The 25,551-nt window shown below is 48.0% G+C and overlaps 1 pseudogene; it reads right to left on the reverse strand.

Annotated features, from left to right (window-relative positions):
* The window catches only part of LOC140418647 (translationally-controlled tumor protein homolog), a 45,523-nt pseudogene extending 21,322 nt beyond the window's left edge, over positions 1–24,201 (reverse strand).
* Between the last annotated feature and the right edge of the window lie 1,350 nt (positions 24,202–25,551).

The following is a 25,551-nucleotide window of genomic DNA, read 5'->3' on the forward strand; positions in this document are numbered from 1 at the left end:
CTAGGTGCAGTGCCCACATATGTCACCTGCTGTAGAATCCTGTGACCTCTCAAGCGGTGGCCCGCAATGTCCTCTCTTTTTCCCCACAGGAGAAGATAGTCCATTGTCATAATATCCGCTCATGTCTATAATGAGATGCAGATAGGCAGTGATTGGCACACAGGATAACCAATGAACACACACGACACATAACAACCAATCACCAGACAGGACACCACCACTATGAAGCACACAGGGCATTAAGACTCTCTCTCTCTCTACAGGACACAGCTACTGAGATAGTAAGAGTGCACAAGCCAGTGAGCACTATCACCATGAGGTAGAGAGCTAGTCTGGTCAAGCCAGTAGGAGGTTATCAGTTAGATTGATAGAGTGTCAACTCACAGCAGACTATGTACAGCAATCAGGAAGTTCAATAAAACAGTGTTGGACCATCTCCTGTGTCAGAAGCCTGTTTCTAGTTTCACTGCATCCAGTTTCAGTCAACGTTGAACCAACACACTTAACACATCACCCATAATAAGAGGGAAATGACAAAGGCAAGGGTGGGGGAGGTCCAAATGACCCATCTCATTTTGTCCCACAAAATGATCCTACCCTCTCAAAGACCACATGTCTATTGTCTCACACGATCACCATCTGATGAGGCCAGACCATCCGGAGTCATAGTGCCCCCCCCAACCCATGAGAACACCTCGGAGGAGAGCTCCGATGATGCCACCATCGATGCGTCCCAGCTGTCATCCCCACCCTCCACCAGCTAAGAGACATTCACCCCAGTGAGCGAAGGTAGTGTGAAGGCTGGATTTCCAATGGCAGCATTTAGTTGGAGGTCGCATGTTAGATGGCTCCTGCTAGAGTCTCTGGTTTTTGGACTTTTATGCCTGGTCTCAGGGGTAGTTTTGGGACAAGTTGGTGTGGGAAATCATAATGAGGTTGAGCAATGTTGAAATCCCAGAAGAAAGGTCCTGGAAAGAAGGGGGCAAGTTCAAGTCCACCAAGGAGTGTTGCTGTGAATCCTGCAGGAAGAAAGATGGTGGAGGCTGGGTCATCGGGTGCGACCACTCCCTCATGGTGGAAATTCTGACCAAGGTGATGTCGTTGAAGTTTGAAAGCCTGCTTGCCAAGCATTTGGAGGTGCTTCGAAGGGAGATGACGATGTCGCTTAAAGAGTGGGTGGAGGAAGCGATTGCCCAGGTAAAGGTGGCACTGATGAAGACATTGGTTGAGGCGCGGGAGCAAGGAGAGAAGTTGAAGGGGGTGGAGGAGGCACTGGCGCAGCACAGCGACCAGTTCACCTCGATGGGTGAGGAGCTGCGGAGGTCAACAAAGGGTTCAGAGCCAAGATGGAGGACCTGGAAAACAGCTCAAGGAGGCAAAATTTGAGAATCGTGGGCCTGCCTGAGGCCAACTGAGTCCTTTGCAAAGATGTTTGCTGAGTTGATGAAGGAGGGGAAAGAACTCTTCCGCTATGAGTTGGACAGGGTGCATTGGTCACTCAGGACGAAGTCTGAAGTGAATGAGCCACCAAGGGCAGTCATAGTCTGCTTCCACAGCTACCACGTGAAGGAAGCTTTGAGCTGGGTGAAGCAGATACGAAATATGAAGTGGGAAGGCATTGGTATACACATATATCAAGGTCTGACGGATGAGTTGGCGAGAAGGCGGGCAGCCTTTGGATGGGTGAAGTTGCACAGTACAGTAGCGAAGTGAGATTCTGAATGGTCTACACAGCGAAGCTGAGAGTGACTCACAAGTCAAAGGACTTTTATTCTGAGATGGTGGAGGTGGCAGAGACATTCGTTAAGGCTGAAGGACTGGCACTGAGATGAGAGTTGGGATCTGGACTTGGTTGGTGGGGACGGGGAGTTGAGGGGTTTCCTGCTTGGATTGGGGTTTTGATTCCGACTCTTAAATGGGGGAGGGGGATTTATTCACAGATGGTTTGTTTTCTCCCTTGTGGGTGTGGTCCTTTTTTTACTCTTGGTTCGGACCGAGGTGGGTTTGGCCAAGAAGGGCTGGGTTAAGGAGGGGGGTGTAGGGAGGAGGAGGAGGGGCTGTGGCAGGGGTTATCGTACTAGCAAACGAAGGTTGGCGAGTGAACGGGAGTGTGGTGGGGGGAGGGGCCGCGGTCGTTGGAGCCTGGTTGAGCAGGTTTCGATGGACCTGAGAGGTGTGAATGGTGGGGGGAGGGGATCGTTACTGGGTCAGGTGTTGCAAGAGGATTCTGGGAGGGAGGGAAGGTAATCGACAGTAACAAAAGGATGGGGTGGGACCGGCCAGGTGAGCAGGGCCTGGTGTAATGTTGATAGTGTAGAAAGGAGAAGCGAGTGGCGGTTGGGGGGGGGGGGGGGGGGGGGGGGGGGGGGTAGGCGGGGAATGATCCCTGGTCAGAATGGTGACGTGGAATGTGAGGGGGTTAGGGGAACCGGTGAAGCGAGAGTTTTTGCACACTTGAAAAACTTAAAAGTCGAAGTGGTGATGCTGCAGGAGACCCATCTGATGATGAAGGATCAGATGAGGCTTAGGAAGGGCTGGGTAAGCCAGGTGTGTCATTCAGGTTTGATAGTAGTGCCTGGGTGGTTGGCTATCTTGTGGGGCAAGTGGGTGAAGTTTCAGTTGGAGAAGATGGTGGCGGATCAGGGGCCAGGTACATGATTGTCACAGGTACGTTGGAAGGGGGACTGGTGGCGATGGTGAGCGTATATGCCCCCAATTGAGATGATGAGGGATTTGTGAAGAGAACATTGGATGCCATTCCGGATCTGGATACCCACGAGTTGGTAGTGGGGGGTGGGGATTGGAACACAGTACTGGAGCCTAGGGTGGATAGGTACCAGCGGGCTCGCTGACCCCGTCGGGGGGTGGCAAAGGCAGGACTAATGAGGGTTGGGTGGAGGGGGGTGGACCCGTGGAGATTTTTACACCCAAGGGACCACGAGGTGTTCTCAAGGATTGACTATTTTGCAGTGGGAAAGGAGCCGTTGGCCAGAGTTGAGAGGGCAGCGTATTCGGCAATTGTGGTTTTGGATCACACTCCGCATTGGATGGATGTGGTATTGGAGAAGGCGGCAGCCCAGAAGCCGAGGTGGAGGATGGATCGGGGGTTGTTGGCGGTCCACAGCTTATATGACAAGATAGGGAAGGTGATTGAGGAGTATGTGGGGCTCAATTGCACAGGAGAGGTCTTGCCTTCAGTGGTTTGGGAGGCTGTGAAAATGGTGGTAAGGGAGGAGGTGATCCTGTTTAAGGATCCTGTTTAGTGAGGAAAGGGAGGAATGGCAACAATTGATAGAAGAGATTTTGGAGGTGGATGGGGAGAACATGGGGGACCCAGACCCAGGGTCCTGGGCAAAGAGGAAGGAGTCGCAGGCGAGCATTGACCTATTGTCCATGGGAAACGCAGTGCATCAGTTGAGAAGGGTGAAGGGGGCATTTGCTGGCAGGTCAGCTTTGTAGGGAGGCCGTGGTGAGGGGGATAGTTTGGCTGCGGAACAAGACAGGGGAGTTGGTGGTGGCTCTGGAGAGGATTAACAAGGTGTTTGAGGAGCTTTATAGGGACTTGTACAAGTCGGAGCCACCAGAGGATGAACGGGAGCTGAGGCAGTTTCTGGGTGGGTTAGAGTGCCTGAGATTGGGTGAAGTGGAGAGGGCAGCGCTGGAGGAGTCGGTGGTGATGGAGGAGGTGAAGGTGGCAATCAGGAGGATGCAGGCAGGGAAGGCAGCAGGGCCAGATGGGTTTCCCGTCGAATTTTATAATAGATTTAAGGATAGACTGAGACCATTGATGGTGGGAATGTTCGAGGACGTGATGGATAGGGATGTCTTGCCGCAAACGACGGGACAGGCCTCCATCTTGTTGTTGCTTAAGAAGGATCTGGTGGAGTGTAGGTCGTACAGGTTCAGAGAAGAACATAAGAACTAGGAACAGGAGTAGGCCATCTGGTCCCTCGAGCCTGCTCCGCCATTTAATGAGATCATGGCTGATCTTTGTGGACTCAGCTCCACTCTCCGGCCCGTACACCATATCCCCGAATCCCTTTATTCTTTAGAAAGGTATCTATCTTTTTCTTAAAAACGTTTAAAGAAGGAGCCTCAACTGCTTCACTGGGCAAGGAATTCCAGAGATTCACAGCCCTTTGGGTGAAGAAGTTCCTCCTAAACTCGGTCCTAAATCTACTTCCCCTTATTTTGAGGCTATGCCCCCTAGTTCTGCTTTCCCCGACCAGTGGAAACAACCTGCCCGCATCTATCCTATCTATTCCCTTCATAATTTTATATGTTTCAATAAGATCCCCCCCGCATCCGTCTAAACTCCAATGAGTACAGTCCCAGTCTACTCAACCTCTCGTCATAGTCTAATCCCCTCAACTCTGGGATCAACCTAGTGAATCTCCTCTGCACTCCCTCCAGTGCCAATATGCCCTTTCTCAGGTAAGGAGACCAAAACTGAACACAATACTCCAGATGTGGCCTCACCAACACCCTATACAATTGCAGCATAACCTCCCTAGTCTTGAACTCCATCCCTCTAGCAATGAAAGACAAAACTCGATTAGCCTTCTTAATCACCTGTTGCACCTGCACACCAACTTTTTGCGACTCGTGCACCATCACACCCTGGTCCCTCTGCACAGCAGCATGTTTTAACATCTTACCGTTTAAATAATAATCCATTCTGCTGTTATCCCTCCCAAAATGGATAGCCTCACACTTGGCAACATTGAATTCCATCTGCCAGACCCTAGCCCATTCACCTAACCTATCCAAATCCTTCTGCGTCCGGTATCCTCTGCACTTTTTGCTTTACCACTCATCTTAGTGTTGTCTGCAAACTTTGACACATTGCACTTGGTCCCAACTCCAAATCATCTATGTAAATTGTGAACAACTGTGGGCCCAACACTGATCCTTGAGGGACCCCACTAGTTACAGGTTTCCAACCAGAGAAACACCCATTTATCCCCACTCTCTGCTTTCTGTTAGTTAACCAATCCTCTACCCATGCTACCACTTTACCCTCAATGCCATGCATCTTTAGTTTATGCAGCAACCTTTTGTGTGGCACCTTGTCAAAAGCTTTCTGGAAATCCAGATATACCACATCCATTGGCTCCCCCTTATCTACTGCACTGGTAACGTCCTCAAAATATTCTACCAAATTAGTCAGACATGACCTACCCTTCGTGAACCCATGCTGCGTCTGCCCAATGGGACAATTTACCTCCAGGTGCCCCGCTATTTCCTCCTTAATGATAGATTCCGGCAGTTTCCCTACAACCGAAGTTAAGCTTACCGGCCTATAATTACCTGCTTTCTGCCGACCTCCTTTTTTAAACAGTGGTGTCACGTTTGCTACTTTCCAATCCTCTGGGACCACCCCAGAGTCTAGTGAATTTTGATAAATTATCACTAGTGCGTTTACAATTTCCCTAGCCATCTCTTTTAACACTCTGGGATGCATCCCATCAGGGCCAGGAGACTTTTCTTCTCTCATCCCATTGTAATCGCCTTTGTTTAAGCACAAAACACTAGTGTTTGATTTTACCTTGTCATCGTCCAACTGTATTTTAAATTCCACCATATTGTGGTCGCTCCTTCCAAGAGGATCCCGAACTATGAGATCATTAATCAATCCAGCCTCATTACACAGGACCAGATCTAGGACCGCTTGTTCCCTTGTAGGTTCCATTACATACTGTTCCAGGAAATTATCCCGGACACATTCTATAAACTCCTCCTCAAGGCTGCCTTTACCAACCTGGTTAAACCAATCGACATGCAGATTAAAATCTCCCATGATAACCGCTGTACCATTTCTACATGCATCCGTTATTTCTTTGCTTATTGCCTGCCCTACCATCCTGTTACTATTTGGTGGCCTATAGACTACTCCTATCAGTGACCTTTTCGCCTTACTATTCCTGATTTCCACCCAAATTGATTCAACCTTGTCCTCCATCGCACCAATATCATCCCTTACTATTGCCCGGATGCCATCCTTAAACAACAAAGCCACACCACCGCCCTTACCGTCCATTCTATCCTTTCGTATAGTTTGATACCCTTGGAAATTTAACTCCCAGTCGTGACCATCTTTTAACCATGTTTCAGTAATGGCCACTAAATCATAGCCATTCACGATGATTTGCGCCATCAACTCATTCACCTTATTCCGTATACTACGAGCATTCAGGTAAAGTACACTTATGCTGTTTTTTATGTCTTTGTTATGAATCCTCACACCTTGATCAGTAACTTTTCGCAAATTATTTTTCCTCTTACCCTTTCTCCTAATTTTCCTTGTCTTTGAACCCATATCTCTACATAATAACCTGTCACGTAGCCTGCTGCCTTGCTCTCCATTAACCATTATACTGTCCATAGCTTTACCCTTTCCTTCCTGCTCTGCTGAATATGGAGGCCAAGTTATTGACAAAGGTGCTGGCATTAAGGTTGGAGGGTTGCCTTCCACAGATGATTGGGGAGGACTAGACAGAGTTCGTAAAGGGAAGACTGTTGACCTCGAATGTGAGGAGGCGGTTGAATGTGGTGGTTTTTTCTGGCAGAGGGAAGGGAGACAGAGGTGGTAGTGGTATCAGATGCGGAGAAGGTGTTTGATCAGGTGGAGTGGAGTTATTTGATGGCGGTGTTGGAGAAATTTGGGGTTTTTCTGAAGTTTGTGGTGTCGGTGCAGCTGTTGTACAAGGAGCTGATGGGAGTGTGCGCATGAATAATATGAATTCAGGGTATTTTGCATTGCACTGGGGTACAAGGCAGGGATGCACTATGTCCCCCTTTAGTTTGCATTGGCTTTAGAGCCATTGGCCATTGCACTGAGGAGCTCGGGGTTGTGGCAGGGGATAGTGAGTGTGTGGGGGGGGGGGTGTGCGCATAGGGTACCCTTATGTGCTGATGACTTGTATATTTCGGAGCTGAGCTCTTTTGGGGTTGAGCATAATGGGGTTGTTTCAGACTTTTGGGACGTTGAATTTAAGGAAAAGTGAGTGTTTTATTGTCTCCTCTCTAGGAGTGGGAGCGGGGGTGGGGTGGGAGGGGCTGCCATTTCTTCTGGCAGAGTCTCACTTTAGGTATTTGGGGGTGCAGGTGGCCCGGCATAGGGCAGGCCTCCGGAAGTTAAATTTCACTAGCTTGGTGGGGAGGGTGATGGCGGAATTGTCTTGGTGGGATAATCTTTCTCTGTCGCTGGCGGGCCGGGTACAGGCATTGAAGATGAATGTTTTGTTTCTGTTTCAGTGCCTGCCGGTCTCTCTGCCAAAGGTCTTTATTCAGGGGGGTGGACAGACTGATGGCCTCGTTTGTTTGGGCAGGAAAGGTGGTTAGGAATGGGAAGGTGGTACTGCAGAGGGGATGGCAGGCGTGGGAGCTAAGTCTCCCACATTTGATGTATTACTATTGTGCGCCGAAAGCAGAGAAGATCCAGGGGTGGGATAGGAAGATTGAGGCTTTGTGGGTGAGGATTCAGGCGGGCTCTTGTAGGGGGTTGGGGTTGCCGGCGCTGGCAATGATGCCGCTCCCGATGGCCCCAGAGAAGTATTCGGTGAGTCCCATGATGGTGGGCATGCTGAAGATCTGGAGGCAGTTTAGGCAGCATTTTAGGTTGGGAGCTGGGTCAGGGGAGATGCCGATTATTGGGAATCATGGTTTCGAGTCGGGGAGACTGGATGCCAAGGTTCCGGGAATGGGAAGAATGGGGGATCAAGGAAATGAAGGATTTGTCCCTGGGCAGGCGATTTGTGAGTTTGGAGGAGCTGTGCGAGAAGATTTGGCACGCGCAGGACAAAAGTTTTCGATATATGCAGGTCCGGGACTTTACGAGGAAGGTCTTCCCAGCTGGGTCCCAGTCTGATATTGAGCCTCTGGACCAGGCTATCCCAGAGCTGATGCAGATGCTTGGGCGCGGCCGTGAGATTCAGAGGGGGATGTCAGCAACACTTCAGTGGGTCCACAGCCGATTGGAGGAGTCCCAAAGGCAAGGGGTGCAGGTGATGGTGCCAGCAACACTGCGAGGATGGCGATCGCAGTGGAGAGCCTGGAATACGGCGTCAGCAGCATGAGTGGTAGTGTCCAAGGTGTGGCTCAATCAGTGCCGGCCATGACTGAGCACCTCAACGGCATGTCCCGGTCGCTGAGGGATGTGTCCCTGATGCAGGTGGACGTTGCTGAGGTGCTCCAGAGCATGTCCCGTCAATGCATAAAGTGTCCCAGATGCAGGTGAACATTGATTGGGCACTGCAGAGTGTGGCACAGTCACAGAGGGGCATCGCTGAGGGCATCGACATAATCGTGCAGACAATGGAGAGCCACCAGGGCTGGCAGAGCCAGATGATGCAGGGTCCTCTGGAGTTCAATCCAGCTGCCCCTCTGTCTCTGGTGGGAAGGGTCGACGGGGTGAGATGACGAGCAAAGCCATTACCGATGAGACGCAGGCGAGGATACGTTCCTGCCCCTCGACGAAAGCTGGACTCTCGCTGTTTCCAGTCCTCCAGCTGCTCCCGGGGATCCTTCGCTGACCCATCCTCCAGCCCTTCCTGGTCCAGCTCATCCTCATCCTCCTCCTCTGACAAGGCCACATGTTCTCCAGCTCCAGCATGTTGCCCCTCTGCTGTGCCAGGTTGTGGAGGACACAGCTGACCACTGCCAAGCAGGCGACCTTCCAGGGGGTGTGCTGCAGTGCATCACAAGAGTGGTCGAGGCTTTGGCACCACATTTGAAGCAGTCCGATATACCCTCAATGAGAGGCCAGCGGCCACATGGGCCTCATTATATCGGGTCTCCTCATCGGTCACTGGACTTCGTACTGGCGTCATAACCAGGTCCTAAGCGGGTACCCCTTATTCCCAAGAGCCAACAGGTCATCCTGGGGTGTCCCTCACAGATGTGAGAATCTCCGACTGCCCCAGGATGTAGCTGTCATGCACATCCATGGGAAGTGTTAACACATGTGCAGGATCTTGAGGTGGTGGTCGCACACAAGTCGGAAGATCTGGAGTGGAACTCCTTCCTGTTCATTAAGGGCGCTCACGGACAACCTGGTGGGTGCAAGGTGGCATGCGTGCCATCTATTTCCATCTGGACCTGATGCATCTCAGCAACGGCGGAGAATCCTGCTGCACAGGCATCCTGATGGGCCTGGCCCAGGTCAAAGTTCATACAGTCAGCTGTCTGGGCAAACAGCGCATCCGTGACGTCACGTGGGCGGTTGGCTGGGATATGCCACACAAGTCTCTGCCCGAGCCCTGGAATGAACCCGAGGCATAAAGGTTCAGGGCTTCAGTGACCCTGTATGGCCACCATGAGCAGGCATCCTTCTCATCCATGTGGTGCCAAGTCCACAAGGACATGGCACATGTCCCGCATCGTCCCTTTGTTGAGGCCGAGCCTCCTGCGGCATATGCTGCGCGACATCTCTCCGAATGACCAGCAATGCCTGTACACATTGGACCATCGCTGGCCTCCTCCTCTGGGTCCCTCCCTGGCCTAATGGGGGGCCATGCCCTCAGGGTATGGGGCAAGCCCCTGCTTATGGGCTGCCGCCTCGAGCCTCTGTCAACCCTGCTGCTGGGGTCTAGCCACCTAGACTGCCGCCGCCACTGTGAGGGCAGCTGCTGCAGGGTCCACAATATTATCCATAATGTGATATCTGTAAGAAATTGGAGAGGGTGTTTGACTGGCAGTTAGTTATGGCTTTCACCCTGGTACCCTCAAATTCCCCAAACCTCCCCACCCTTACATTCCCTGCCATCTCTCAGGGTGCCTTCCAATGAGCTGGTTGTGCTGGAGACCCTACCCTGCACACGCAAACTCGACCTCATCAGGGTCCCCTGGGCACTGGTCCCCAGAGCCCCGCCAGGAACAGCACTGGGACTGGGGTCAGGTAGAACCACCCCTCCCCTGCCCCATCCACAAACCCACCCTCTGGTCGCACCGGTAACCCCTGTGCTGCGGCTTAGCTCTTGGGTGTTCGATTGTTGACGGCTGCCCCTGAGGCCTCATAGTCTGATTCAAATGTTAGGCAGTAACACTCACCGGCGAAGTGGCACGTCGACCCACGGGAATCCGCTTGGCAGCTGTGATGTGCTTCCATAACTGACATTGCCAACTCCTTATTAGCGATAGCCTTCAGCTGTGCGGCCAGAGACCGGTACGGTCAGTGGGGGTTAAAGTGATTTCACCATTTTACCACTGAGGGGGCTCTGCCCTTTGGGTGTTCGATGGGACAGGCAGGTAGCAGCTGAAGTTGCTCCTATTATGGGGATACACGATCCGGGGGCGGTATGTCGGAACCGCGGGCGCTGAACCCTTTGTCCCCCCCAGCCCAGAGATGCTCCCCCACCAATGGCGGCCAAACCCCCTGGGCTGACTGTCCATTTTCCACGATGGCTACACCTCCTCCGATCCCCATGGCAGCCATTTCGCTAGCTCCATGTTTTTTAGTAGATGTGCTAAAGGGCGCCTGCGTGGCCTGCTGGGGAGCCGATTAGATCACAGGAGGCCGTTCGATAGGGAGTCTTTCCCGTTAATGGGATGGGATTAGCCTTAATTGGTGATTATTGGTTTCTCGCCAAGCCGTGGCGGGATCCAGATCTCGTCAACTGGAGGGCGTCAGATAGATCGGAAGCCGAGCAGCGTCTGGCACAGTTCCCAATATGGACTCTCCCATGATCTAACTGGCTAGCTGTTAGATTGCGCCCCACACCTGGAGTACTATGAGCAGTTTTCATAGAGTCATAGAGGTTTACAAACTTGTCCATGCCACCAGTTTTTACCACTAAGCTTGTCCCAATTGTCCACATTTGGCCCAGATCCCTCTATACCCAGCTTTCCCATATAACTGTCTAAATGCTTTTTAAAAGACAAATTGTACCTGCCTCTACTACTGCCTCTGGCAGCTCGTTCCAGACACTCACCACCCTCTGTGTGAATAAATTGCCCCCCTGGACCCTATTGTATCTCTCCCCTCTCACCTTAACCCTATGCCCTCTAGTTTTAGACTCCCCTACCTTTGGAAAAAGTTGTTGACTATCTACCTTATCTATGCATCTTTACTCATTGCCTCAACTTTTGGTCCCCTTATTTAAGAAATTATATGATTTCATAGGAAGAGGTTCAGAGAAGGTTAACTAGGATGATCTCTGGTATGGAGGGATTGTCTTATGTGTAAAGGTTAAACAGGCTGGGACTCTACTCATTGGAATTTAGAAGAATGAGAGGTGATCGCATTGAAACATATAGGATTCTTAAGGGGCTTGACAGGGTAAAGGCTGAGAGGGTGTTTCCCTCCATGGTCCCATTAGGCCATGGAGGGACCCAGAGGAGGAGGCCTGTGATGGCGCAAGGTGTACAGGCATCGCTGGTCATTCGGAGAGATGTCGGGCAGCATATGCCGCAGGAGGCTCTGCCTCAACAAAGGGACACCCCAGGATGACCTGTTGGCTCTTGGGAATAAGGGGTACCCGCTTAGGACCTGGTTATGACCAGAGGCCATATTCTTAGAATAAAGGGGTGCCAATTGAAGACTGAGATGAGGAAGAGTTTCTTCTCTGAGTGATGAGTGTCTTTGGAGCGTCTTGCCACAGAGAGCTGTGGGGACAGAGTCCTTATTTATATTTAAGGCTGAGATAGATAAATTCTTGATCAGTAAGGGAATCAAGGTTTATGGGGAAAGTGCAGGAAATGGACATGAGGAATGTTGATTAGCCATGAAACTATTGAATGGCGGAGCTGGCTCAAGGGGCTGACCAGCCTACCACTGTTCCTATCTTTTATGGTCTTATAGGCTTAAGACTAAGAACAGGAGATCCATTTTTACAGACTGCTTCTGGACTAGAAATCTACTTGAAAATAAAGATACATTATTTGGGGGGACTACCGTTGGCGGCGGGTGGGAGGAGGCTACACGTTGGAGGGCTCCCGCCCGAGAATTGATTTTTTTGGAGTTTTGATGCCCCGTCGCAGGAGCAACTTTTGATTAAACAATGGTAGAAAGGCATAGAGAAGAGAAATGTCCAAATCTCAAAGAAAAACCGCCATGAAAAAGGGGACGAACGAAGGTCCGCAGATGGGTGGAAAGGTCGGCTCAGGAATTTGAAGGAAGGCGGAGGCGGGGACGCCGAGGGAGGCCGCACTGCTCACGGCAGAAAGGATGACCGAAGCGATGGCTGTGGAACTTAAAAAACAGTTCACAAAACACATGGAGGTGATGAGGAAGGTCATGGGGGCGGTATTGAAAGTGTTGGTGGAGGAGGCGATTGCCCCGGTGAGGGCGGTGGTATCGAATGCAACGGCTGAGATGCGGGAGCAGGGTGAGACACTGAAGGAAGTGGAAGATGCATTATTGCAACACAGTGATCAACTCACCTCGATGGGGAAGTAGCTGCGGAGAGTGATAGAGACCAACAATGGTCTGCGAGCCAAAATAGAAGACCCAGAAAACAGATCCAGGGGGCAGAATCTGAGGATCGTGGGTCTGCCCGAAGGGGTGGAGGGCCCGAGGCCGACGGAGTATTTTGCCACGATGTTGGCAGAGCTACTGGGGGAGGGGGAAGATCCCTCTCGATACCAACTGGATCGGGCTCGTGGAGGCCTATACCAAAGGCAAGTGAACTGCCAAGAGTGGTGACTGTTTATTTCCGTAGGTATCGCATGAAGGAGAAGGGTCTGTGCTGGGCAAAGCAGAAGCGGGAGGTGCAGTGGGCTGGAGTTGGTATACACATATACCAGGACTTGACGGTGGAGTTGGCGAGGAAGCGGGCGGCCTTCGGCCGAGTGAAGACGGCACTGTACAACAGGAAGGTGCGGTGTGGCATAGTATATCCAGCTAAGTTGAGGGTGACCTACAAATCCAAAGACTTTTATTTTGAGACGGTGGAAGCAGCGAAGGTGTTTGCGAAGGCAGAAGAGCTGTGGCAGAATTGAGAAATTGGACTGAGGACTGGTCTTGTACAGAGGGTAGGGGGTTGGAAGGAGAGTGTGTAGCTGTATGTAGCTTTATCTTTTCACTGCATGTTGTTGTATGCACTAAATGAGTCGACGTTATCTATTTGGACAAAGTAAGAGTTGGGACTTTCCTTTGCAATGATGGTCCTTTGGGCTTGTGTGTTTATGCTGGGGTTGTGTGGTAAAGAGGATTTCTTTGTTTTCCTGGCAGAGGGGACGGAGGCCCGGGCAGGATCCTCCACACTGGCTGGTTTAAGCCGGCCAGTGAATGGGGTGAGGTGGGGGGAGGGGCTGCGGCCATCAGAGCCTGGTAGACCAGGTTTCGATGAGCCTAGCTGGAGTGAAAAGTTGGGGGAAGGACCGATACTGGGTGAGGTGATTTCGAGAGGAAGTGGAGGGGAGGAGTCTGGGAAGGGGGGTGGGGGGGTTTTACAATTCATGGGTGTCATTCATTGTAAACTTTCTGGGATTGGTTGGCCTTGAATATTAGTGGGGTGGGGGGGGGGGGGGGTGGACTATAAATGTTAATGGTGACCATGGGCGATTCGTCATTCCTTTTTGGGGTATTTTTTATTTGACGCTTATATTGCTGTTGTGTGGGGGTTGGTGGGAGGATGGGATTGTTGTTGTTAATAAGGGGTTTGACATTGTATCCGTTACCGTTTACTTTTTATTGGTGGGGGTAAATTTTGAAGAAAATGTGAAAAAGGAGAATAAAAACATTTTTTTTTTAAAAAGATACATTATTTGGATCTTTAAACCTCCTGAATAAAACTCCTTTCCATCCCCCGATCCCTATTCACAAAAATACATGCCTATCAAGATTGAGGCCTGTATCAAAGAAGTTATAAAACTACCTCAAAATTCCTTAAAACATATAACTTTATAAAGACCGGTTATAAAAATCTGAAGTCACAAAATACTCTGGCGCTTTCGTGGACCAGAGTGTCATAAACGTTGTCATTTATTTTTTGCCCGTGTCAGTATTTTTTGTACATCAATGATTCATTTCTATTAAATGCTATTTTAAACTCAGCAACATGCTTCGAATCATTGATAAGTTTGCTGCCGTCCTTTGCGTCACATTAAGTGAAGAAATATCCATTAACATTTACAATATGTTGTCACCAAAACTTGGCCAGAGCTGTACCTTTGTTTTATCTGCCATTTTACTGTCTTTTAATAGTGGTCCCGCGTGTCTCACAATGTCCATTCAGGACCCCACTGGCAAAGGGCAGACTCTGAGCCCTGGGAATTGAAGCTCCGCCAACTGAATTTTATTTGCATTTGTGTTTCTTAGTTGTTGTTTTGCCCTGTTTAACTTCTGTGAGTCCAGGGGCTGGGTTCTCTGCCATGGGATGCTCTGTTTTGCCGGCAGCCCAGGGAGTTCCCGACGGCGTGGGGCTGCCCCACAATGGGAAGCCCCATTGACCAGCCGGCGAAACGGAGAATCCCGCCGGTGTGCTGAAACAGACATCTGGCGCGGAGGGACGGAAAATCCCGCCCCAGATCTTTGGAAAGGGTTGCTTTCGGCATTGTTGCCTCATTGGCAGTTAAATCCTCAATCACAATAGACTTATTAGGATGACCAACTCACGATATATGCAAGTTAGGAACGTACCTATGCAGTTGTCACTGACGCTATTAGTCATGGTAATTGGCATATGTCAGACCAGTGGGTTCTACTTGTCAGAATAGTAACTGAAGATTCCCCTTCAGCAGTATTAGCTTCCTATAGATGGAAAGTTAGCAAACAGTGGATCGCAATGTTCAATATTAATGGTTAGATGATACCTGAGTGCATGTAAAATAATAATAATAATAAAAATAATAATAATCTTTATTGTCATAAGTAGGCTTACATTAACGCTGCAATGAAGTTACTGTGAAAAGCCCCTAGTCACCACATTCCGGCGCCTGTTCGCGTACACAGAGGGAGAATTCAGAATGTCCAAATGACCTAACAGCACGTCTTTTGGGACTTGTGGGAGGAAACCGGAACATCCGGAGGGAACCCACACAGACACGGGGAGAACATGCAGACTCCGCACAGATAGTGACCCATTTAGTCTAAGTTACTGTTTACACCAGTAAATTCTCCTGTAGTCCTTTGCTGTTTGTGTTGTATTGCCCTACTACAAATTAGGTAAGTTAATAAATATTTTGCCAATTAAATACAGGCAGAACTGTATTAAATGGCAGGAGACAGCACTGTTATTAGAACAGTACAGCACAGAACAGGCCCTTCGGCCCTCGATGTTGTGCCGAGCATTGTCCGAAACCAAGATCAAGCTATCCCACTCCCTGTCATTCTGGTGTGCTCCATGTGTCTATCCAATAACCGCTTGAAAGTTCCTAAAGTGTCCGACTCCACTATCACAGCAGGCAGTCCATTACATACCCTAACCACTCTCTGAGTAAAGAACCTGCCTCGGACATCCCTCCTATATCTCCCACCCTGAATCTTATAGTTATGCCCCCTTGCAACAGCTACATCCACCCGAGGAAATAGTCTCTGAACGTCCACGCTATCTATCCCCCTTATTATCTTATAAACCTCTATTAAGTCGCCTCTCATCCTCCTCCGCTCCAAAGAGAAAAGCCCTAGCTCCCTCAACCTTTCCTCATAAGACCTATCCTGCAAACCAGGCAGCATCCTGGTACGTCTCCTTTGCACCCTTTCCAATGCTTCCACATCCTTCCTATAATGAGGTGACCAGAACTGCACACAATACTCCAAATGTGGTCTCACCAGGGTCATGTATAGTTGCAGCATAACCCCGCGGCTCTTAAACTTAAGCCCCCTGTTAATGAACGCTAACACACTAGCCTTCTTCACGTCTCTACCCACTTGAGTGGCAACCTTCAGAGATCTGTGGACATGAACCCCAAGATCTCTCTGTTCCTCCACATTCCTCAGAACCCTGCCGTTGACCCTGTAATCCGCATTCAAATTTTTTCTACCAAAATGAATCACCTCGCACTTATCAGGGTTAAACTCCATCTGCCATTTTTCGGCCCAGCTCTGCATCCTATCAATGTCTCTTTGCAGCCTACAACAGCCCTCCACCTCATCCACTACTCCACCACTCTTGGTGTCATCAGCAAATTTACTGACCCACCCTTCAGCCACCTCCTCCAAATCATTGATAAAAATCACAAATAGCAGAGGACCCAGCACTGATCCCTGTGGTGCACCGCTGGTAACTGGTCTCCAGTCTGAAAATTTTCCATCCACCACCAACCTCTGTCTTCTATGTGATAGCCAGTTACTTATCCAATTGGCCAAATTTCCCTCTATCCCACACCTCCTTACTTTCTTCATGAGCCGACCATGGGGAACCTTATCAAACGCTTTACTGAAATCCATGTATACGACATCAACTGCTCTACCTTCATCTACACACTTAGTTACCTCCTCAAAGAATTCAATCAAATTTGTGAGGCAAGACCTGCCCTTCACAAATCCGTGTTGACTATCCCGGATTAAGCTGCATCTTTCCAAATGGTCATAAATCCTATCCTTCAGGACCTTTTCCATTATCTTCCTGACCACCGAAGTAAGACTAACTGGCCTATAATTACCAGGGTCATTCCTATTCCCTTTCTTGAACAGAGGAACAACATTCGCCACTCTCCAGTCCTCTGGCACTATCCCCATGGACAGCGAGGACCCAAAGATCAAAGCCAAAGGCTCTGCAATCTCATCCCTTGCCTCCCAAAGAATCCTTGGATATATCCCATCTGGCCCAGGGGACTTGTCGACCCTCAGGCTTTTCAAAATTGCTAATACATCCTTCCTCAGAACATCTACTTCCTCCAGCCTACCCGCCTGAATCACACTCTCATCCTCAAAAACATGGCCCCTCTCCTTTGTGAACACTGAAGAAAAGTATTCATTCAACGCCTCTCCTATTTCTTCTGACTCCATGCACAAGTTCCCACTACTGTCCTTCACCGGCCCTACCCTCACCCTCGTCATTCTTTTATTTCTCACATAAGAGTAAAAAGCCTTGGGGTTTTCCTGGATCCGACCCACCAAGGACTTCTCATGCCCCCTCCTAGCTCTCCTAAGCCCTTTTTTCAGCTCATTCCTTGCTCCCTTGTAACTCTCAGGCGACCCTACTGAATTTTGTTTTCTCATCCTTACATACTCTTCCTTTTTCCTCTTCACAAGACATTCAACCTCTTTTGTGAACCATGGTTCCCTCACACGACCATTTCCTCCCTGCCTGACAGGGACATGCCTATCAAGGGCATGCAGTATTTGTTCCTTGAACAAGCTCCACTTTTCATTTGTGTCTTTCCCTGTCAGTTTCTGTTCCCATCTTATGCTCCCTAATCCTTGCCTAATCGCATCATAATTACCCCTCCCCCAATTATAAACCTTGCCCTGCCATATGGCCCTATCCCTCTCCATTGCAATAGTGAAAGGCACCGAATTGTGGTCACCATCTCCAAAGTCACTATTGCCTACCTGATTGCTTGAACCAATCACTTACCAGGGCCAATCACTGGCCTGAGAGATGGTCAAACTCGCACCAGTAATTACACACGACAGTTGAATCATTCGCCAAACATTGTGATACCCAAAGATTGTGAGGCAATCTGCTGGCTCCAGCTGTTTATTTTTAAATCCGCGTAGCATTGCACCAAAGTCAGCATATCTAACTGAGCTGGTGCAATATGCTATGAACTTGGATTTCCATATTGACTGCATGCCAACACCAATGTCAATTTGCTGTCAAAATCCTTGTTTAACAAAGGGATTAAAAAAGACAGTGCCAATGTATGTTGCCTCAAATTAAACTTCTTCCATCTTTTTTTATAATGAGTTAACAATGAGCGATTTAAAAAAAAAAACCTCTTCCAAGGAGGGGCTATTTACATTTTAGAAATTAGGTATGTCAGTTGGTCATGCATGGCCACACCTTTAATGAAGGGAGTTTGCACAGTCCTGACATTTCGAAACGATGAGGTGATTGGGAACTAGAACATAGAACGTAGAACATTACAGCGCAGTACAGGCCCTTCGGCCCTCGATGTTGCGCCGACCTGTGAAACCACTCTAAAGCCCATCTACACTATTCCCTTACTGTCCATATGTCTATCCAATGACTGGAAGTCGAACTGAAAGTAATGAATGGGAAATAAGGTCGCACCCTGGAGATTCACAACCCATTGACTTCTTTGAGGCAGTGTTGTCCTTTGCCTTACGCAAGGTCTGCTTGGAGCCAGGGGAATATAAAAATGGTTAACTCTTCTCTCTCTCTCTCACACACAAGCAGGCAGGATGTAATTTTAACTGAATGGAAAGCAACTCAAGGCAAAGCCTTTTGGTGGCTTTGTGTATGATGGACCCCGTATCTGACACATGTAACTATAACCTTGTAGGCAATGTGTTGTCTGTCAACTAAATTATTTGTCCCTGTGTCAGTGTCTCTTAAGTCAGGCGATTGCTTGAAAGAATTACATTGAACACAAACATTTAACTTATAACCTAATCAACCAATTAACCCTCATACATACGACAGGTTGAATGGAGTAGAGAAAGAGACTAGTTTAGTAACAAGAGACACAATGGAAATATACTGCAAATTAGAAGGCTTACAGTTCACAAACTGTTTAAATTACAAATTTTTCATCCCCAGCATTTGAAGCCTAGAGCTGCAGTTTAGAAACCTCAAAGTATTCACATCTCATCAAAACAAATACAATCAAAATTGTGAAGAATGCGGAAGAAATTCTTCAGATATATTGAATGAATGTTCCATCACACATTCACATGGCATTTTCTTGTGAAAAGTCTGTCTCAAAATATTTTATGAACATTAGATACATTTACAATGTTGTATTTTATATAAATCTTTTTATTCATAAATAGAATCTGGGGCGATACATTATCATGGACCAATGAATGGTGGAAGGACAGAAACCAGAGAATCGGAATAAATTGATCATTTTGAGGGTGAAGCAATGTGTTGGAATGTCACGAGAATCTGTGCTTGTGCCTGAACTGTTTCCAAAGGCCCAAATATTGTGTCCTCTGGATCATCCAAGATGACTCTCCCTAGATGTGTGTCGGGACCCCGCAAAACCCACTGGCTCTGTGTGAAATTTGAGCTTTCAGTGGTGATTCCCCTGCCCTTTGGGACCCTCTGCAAACGTCTCTGATTCTGAGCGAAAGCTGGAAGCTTTGGACAGTTCTGACTTACCTCGATAGCTACCCAGGAAATGTTAGGAAGAAAAATCCTAGTCGAATATCTGGTGACTATACAACTGACCCCTTGCAATCATGCACACTGACTCCCCCGACTCCCACCTTGACCCATTTCACCCACTCACATCACCCACCTCCCACACTATCCAGCTGCCACCCTACCCACTTCCCTCACCCACCTACCACTTATACACCTCCATATTGCGCATTCACTCACATATTCACTCTTCCACTCATTTACTAACAGGCTGAGAAGCTTGGGACCTTTAAACAACCATAAGATGGCAGCTAGAGCCATAAAAAGCAGTTGTATTTCCGTAGATTCTCTCCACTTAGCTCTCCATGGATTCCTGTGCTAATGGGAGTTCTGCAGGATCCCCCATTGGAGGTTTGGACAGAGAAGTTGTATGCCGGTAAGTGGGTAGTTTTCTGCCTGATCAGAGTTAGGCACAGGTATTGACTGGAAGATTTGTTTTTATAAATTGAGAGTACCCAATTCATTTTTTCCAATTAAGGGGCAATTTACTGTGGCCAATCCACCTACCCTGAACATCTTTTGGTTGTGGGGCAAAACCCACGCAAACACGGGGAGAATGTGCAAACTCCACACGGACAATGACCCAGAGCCAGGATCAAACCTGGGACCTCAACCACAATGCTGCCCAACTGGAAGATTTAGGCCAATGTTTATCAACGATGTAAAGGAGGGGAACAAGTGTAATATATCACGTTTGCTGATGATGAGGAAGCTAGATTGGAAAGTAAGCTGAGGCAAATGCAAACAGGCTGCTTAAGGGTCGTGACCCGGGGGTGGGGCGCGGGCAGTTTTCGGGAGCATTGTGGCACTTGGCCGCGCCATTCATGATCGTGAGAGGAACGTCCAACGGCCGCAACCGGCTTTTCAAAGTGCCGGTCGCAACGGATCTTTGGGATTGCCGACCATCCCGCCCTTGTGTACCGGATCAAACAGAGCACAGGCCTGGAGACCAGGGGGGTGGACCATCTCCTCCTGACGCCAACACACTGTCCAGGGCCAGTTTTTTTCAGCAAATGATGGAGTCCTTCCACTGAAAGAGGCGGTAATGAACAGGCCACGTATTCTGGGCACGAGAGAGATTCCTCCATTTTACAGCTGCCAGCAGTGCTGTGTGGCCTCCAGGGCATCTGGTGAACAACCCATGAAGAAGAAGCTGAAAAAAGGAACAAAGCGGTATGAAGATGATTACTTGAGATATGGGTTATTAATTGTTCCACTGCAAATCAGGTTCAAAGTTCATGCGTGTTATATGCAGGGAAGCACTGGTAAATGAAAGTTTCAAAACATCAAAGGCATTTGAAGACTAAACATGTCGGGTTTGAGGACAAACGTCTTTATTTTTTTCAACAGATGTAGCGTAGGTCGCGAAGTTCGACCGAGTCGGCTGGCATGGGTCGCGAAGGTCGGCCGGTGTGGGTCGCAAAGGTCAGCCGGCATGAGTCACGAAGGCCAGTGGGGTCCCGAAAGATGGCCGGTTGGTAAAAATAGGTTCTGGGCAAAAAAAGTTTGAAAAGCACTTGTTTAAGGGATATAGACTGGGTAGGTGGTTGGACGGGAAGATGTTTAAATTCAGTATCATGTGAAATAATTTACTTCAGTAGGGAAATGTTGGTATTCAGATGGATTTAGGGGTCCTCATACACAAATCACTGAAGGTAGCTCAAGCAATTCAGCAGGTAAATGGTATGTTAGCCTTTAATGCAAGAGGGAGTTGGAGTATAAGAGTAAAAATGTTCTCCTGTAATTATGTAACTATGTTGGGATCACACCTGGAGTGTGTGCAGATTTCCTTACCTGAAGAAGAAAATATTTGGCTTAAAAAGGGAACAAAGAAGGCTCACTAATTGACTCTCGGAATAAGAGAGTTGTCAAAAGATCGAGTAGGATGAGTCCATCTTCTGGAATTTAGAAGAACGAATGGTGATATCACTGAAGCTTTTTAAGAGGTGTACTGCAGATGTTGAGGATATTTCTCTGGTTGGAAAGTTTAGGATTGGAGTCTCAGAAAAGGAGGTTGGTCATTTAGGACCAAGAGGCGAAGACATTATTCACTAAGAGGTCTGTAGGTCTTTGGAGTGTTCTACCCCAATGTGTTACGAATGGTCAGTTGCTGAGTATATTTAACACTGGGACTGATGGATATTTTAACGCTCAGTTGAATCAGTATAGGAAGTGGCAATAATTTAGAAATTCAGCCATGATCTTATTGAAAGGCTTAAGGACTTAACGTGGCGCTTCTGGATCAGAGGCAGGGACGCGACCCACGATGACACAAGACCTCGGCTGGAATTTTCCAGCCTTGGTGACTCACTGTTTCCGCTGGCAAAACTTCCTGCCTGTGGGTTTCCCGATGGTGCAGCACAGCTTCAATCGGAAATATTTTTGACAAGCAGAGGGAGGATACGGCACGCCACTGAGAAACACTGGGCTGGGGGACTGGAGAATCCAGCCCCTCCTCTATTCCTTAAAGTGTATCGTTTGGATTGAGTGCTAATCTATGCTGGGTTTCAATTCCTGAATGTGGAATCTGCCAAAGGAACGAGAGTCTCTTCTCGTCATTAGTTTTCTCTGGTTGCCTTTATTTTTTGAACAAAACACTCTCAACCAATGTATTTACATGAAGCGGATAGCTATTATTAAAGACAAGTGATTAAAACCTGAATCTGCATTACAAATGCAATTTCTAAAACAATTCCCCATCTCTTGCTCCATTGACTGAATAGCTTCATGAGCTGAGGTACCAGAAGAAGGGTCCGTTACAACCCATGATGAATGAGGATGAGGAAAGCCATTTTGTGCATCTTTTTTCATTAATCCCAAAAGGCCATACAATATTTCCATAAAAGCATCCAATTGTTGCTTGAATTATTCAATGTTTTAAGCTATTATCATCCTCCTTTATCCCATGAGTTGATCATTCTTGGTTTGAAGACAAAGGTGCTAAAATCAACCCTAAATTGGCCTCCCAGTGGGTTGATCATGTACGTGGTTACCTCACACCCTGGTTTATTTCAAAATAACATCCAGGAATTCATAGACCATGATCGTGTCGAATGGAAACAGAGTCCCATAGCGCATACAATTAGCCGGCTATTTCCTGCCGCTTGGAATGCCGAGAAGTACCATGCTATCAAACGGCTATTCAGGACACCTCAGCGGGGAACGCATGGCTGAGGCCACACTTAATTCCATTTTCTGCACTGAGGAGCTCCACTCACTGCAACTCTTCAGTGCCAGGAAAGATTGGGATATCCCAACCCCCCCCCCCCCCCCCACCCCTCCAGCCCCAACTTCCAATAAGGGGATCATTGCTCATCTCCCCCCCCCAGGCCCAATACACGTCACACAGAAAATGTCAGCCTGGCAGTGCCCCTGCCATTTGGCAGTGCACCTGGGCAATGCCAGGTTGGTATCCAGATGGCACTACCAGGGTGAAGGCTGGCAGTTCCAGGGTGCCCAGATGGCACCAGCAGGCCCAGGCACCACCCAGCCCTGGGGGCATGCACCTGGGGACCTCTAAGTCCCTGGGAGATCCCAGGAGTGCTGTTCCATCTGGTCCCCGTTTGTGGGGACCAGCGCTGAGCAGCACTCGCACATAGTCTGCAAGGCAAGAGGGGTATATCCCACGCCTTGGGTAGATTTCAGGAATGCATATTAGAGTGAGGCTAGCTGTCTCACTCTGAAATGCAGATATTGGCGGGATCGCGACGTCTCGGGAGATTGTGTTGGATCTCATGAGGCGTGGTGAGTCAGGTTGATCCCGGAAGAGGGATCTCCCTGCATCTATCTGCTTTTCGGGCACAATGTGACCGGTAAATCTTGCCCATAGAATCCCTACAGTGCAGAAGGACGCCATTCAGCCATCGGGTCTGCACCGACCCTCCACCGAAAGAGCACTCTATCTAGGTCAACGCCCCCACACTATCCCCATAGCCCAGTAATCCCAACTAACAATTTGGACACTAAGGGGCAATTTAGATTGTCCAATCAACCTAACCTGCACATCTTTGGATTGTGGGAGGAAACTGGAGCACCCGGAGGAAACCCACACACACACGGGGAGAAAGTACAAACTCCACACAGACAGTCACCAGTGGACGGGATTGAACCTGGGTCCCTCGCGCTGTGAGGCAGCAGTGCTAACCGCTGTGCCACCATGCCACCTATTCTCTTTACAGGTTACAACCTTCTTTAAGGTCACTGCAACTACTTGCTTCCAGGGTTGGAGAGCGCTCATCTTCATAAATCAGCCCTAGATCAATTTCTTGCTGTGACAGCTTCACAGCTCATGTTAGTGAAACACTCCATTAGGAACAGGCAGAGTAGCATAAATATGAAAATAATATTTTCGGTCAAAATGCCTTTACAACGACAATTTCAGTAAGAAGTATCATTGCCTGTTTGCATTTTAAAAGTTTGTGTAAGGGAACATTTTGGCTTCAGATTTCAACATGAATGTTGAAGTAGAGTTACTCTCTAATTGGGTTCTAATTACATCGGCAACTATAAACAAAAATTAATACATTTCTTTAGAAAGTCAAAAAGCAAATTTGCTGTTCTTTGTGTGTGCATTGATGGATCATTGAGTTAATCCAAAGTCATTTCTGAAATATGACATTTGAAGGGGGAGATGGCCGCAGTGCCTTATTTGACAAATTTACTTTAAATCACTTCACTCAGTAAAATGAAGTCATGCTTTATCAACTGTAATTTTATTGTTTTCTGTTGTCACAGAACAATACACCACAGTCATACAAGGATGAAATCTTACACCTAATTACAATAATCGATGCATAAATTTACATCACATCATTCATTGGAAGCTGCACAGAAAGTTTCCTTTTGAAGGACCTGTTATCGGTTTATAACCAGTTTTATGTTTGACAATACCATACCTCAACTCTTTCTTCTCATAGCATTCATCTAGGTAATTCTCAATTGAAGCTCCGTGTACTTCTCTATGAATTCTAAATAGCAGTCTCATTCTGGCTTGTGCGTTTTCATCTTTCAACTAAAGTCTCAAAGGACTCTCTGCTAATTGGTGCATGCCTCTATCACTGTGACTGCAATGGTGTCAATCAAGTTGTGCATTAAATAAAGAAATAGGCTGGAAACTTAGCTAAGCTAATACAGATAAGAGTATGGCATTGAGGTTAGTTATTTTAGTTGCATCTGTTTAAAGTAAATAATCCAATTTTAATTCTGTACATCGTACAATAGACGCAAGGTAGTGATGGAAGCAACAGCAGCTGTTGATGTCAATTCCTTGGAGTCTCACCCAATGAGCCTTCCTCATGTGGAAGTCTAGGTTATGAGTGTCAGTAGGGTACATGGCCATGAGAACATAGCATCAAGCATGATCATTCCTCATCCAAAGTCTACACACAAACACTTATTCTTCCAGGATCAAGAATAATAAACAGTAGTGCAACTATTGTCTTATTCCTTGTGAGGACCATTTTTAACATCTCTTCCCTTGCTAAAATCCACTAGCTTATCACAGTCCAGTGATCAGACTTGGGATTTTCCTGGGGTGTGTGACTCAACAGCAGCCACTTAGCCACAGAGTCAGAATGGAAACCCGGTTATAACTTGACTTCCATTGTAATTTTGAAAAAAGCCATTAATTTTGAAAAAAGCCAATAATGTCTGATGATTGAGTGCCATATTTAAATTTGTTAGTTTGTCTAGGAATACAGGGCAGCACGGTAGCGCAGTGGTTAGCACAGTTGCTTCACAGCTCCAGTGTCCCAGGTTCGATTCCCGGCTTAGGTCACTGTCTGTGCGGAGTCTGCACGTTCTCCCCATGTCTGCGTGGGTTTCCTCCGGGTGCTCCGGTTTCCTCCCACAGTCCAAAGATGTGCAGGTTAGGTGGATTGGCCATGCTAAATTGCCCTTAGTGTCCAAAAAAGGTTGGGTGGGTCACTGGGTTATGGGGTTGGGGTGTGTGGTATGGGCTTGGGAGGGGTGCTCTTTCCAAGGGCCGGTGCAGTCTCGATGGGCCGAATGACCTTCTGCATTGTAAATTCTGTGATTCTATGAAAACACTGGAATTGAACAGAGAATCAAAAAAAGGGCATTGTTCAGAAACTCCTCCTTGAAAGCCAGTTTGATATCATCAGCACTGTAGAAATGTTTGGAAAGTTGTATGGTGGCAAATATCCTTCATGGGGGAAAATAACAATACCCAGCATGTGCGTTTTAATCTTTCTATAAAACCTCCAAGGATCCTTGGCATTAATTTTTAATTACTGTTCATATTATTTAAATCAAATTAAAAACTGCCTGAACTGCTTTTAAATTCATTATTGATCATTTCCTCATGTACTGCTGG

The sequence above is a fragment of the Scyliorhinus torazame genome, chromosome 1 (genome assembly GCF_047496885.1).
Source record: "Scyliorhinus torazame isolate Kashiwa2021f chromosome 1, sScyTor2.1, whole genome shotgun sequence".
Lineage (NCBI taxonomy): Eukaryota > Metazoa > Chordata > Chondrichthyes > Carcharhiniformes > Scyliorhinidae > Scyliorhinus > Scyliorhinus torazame.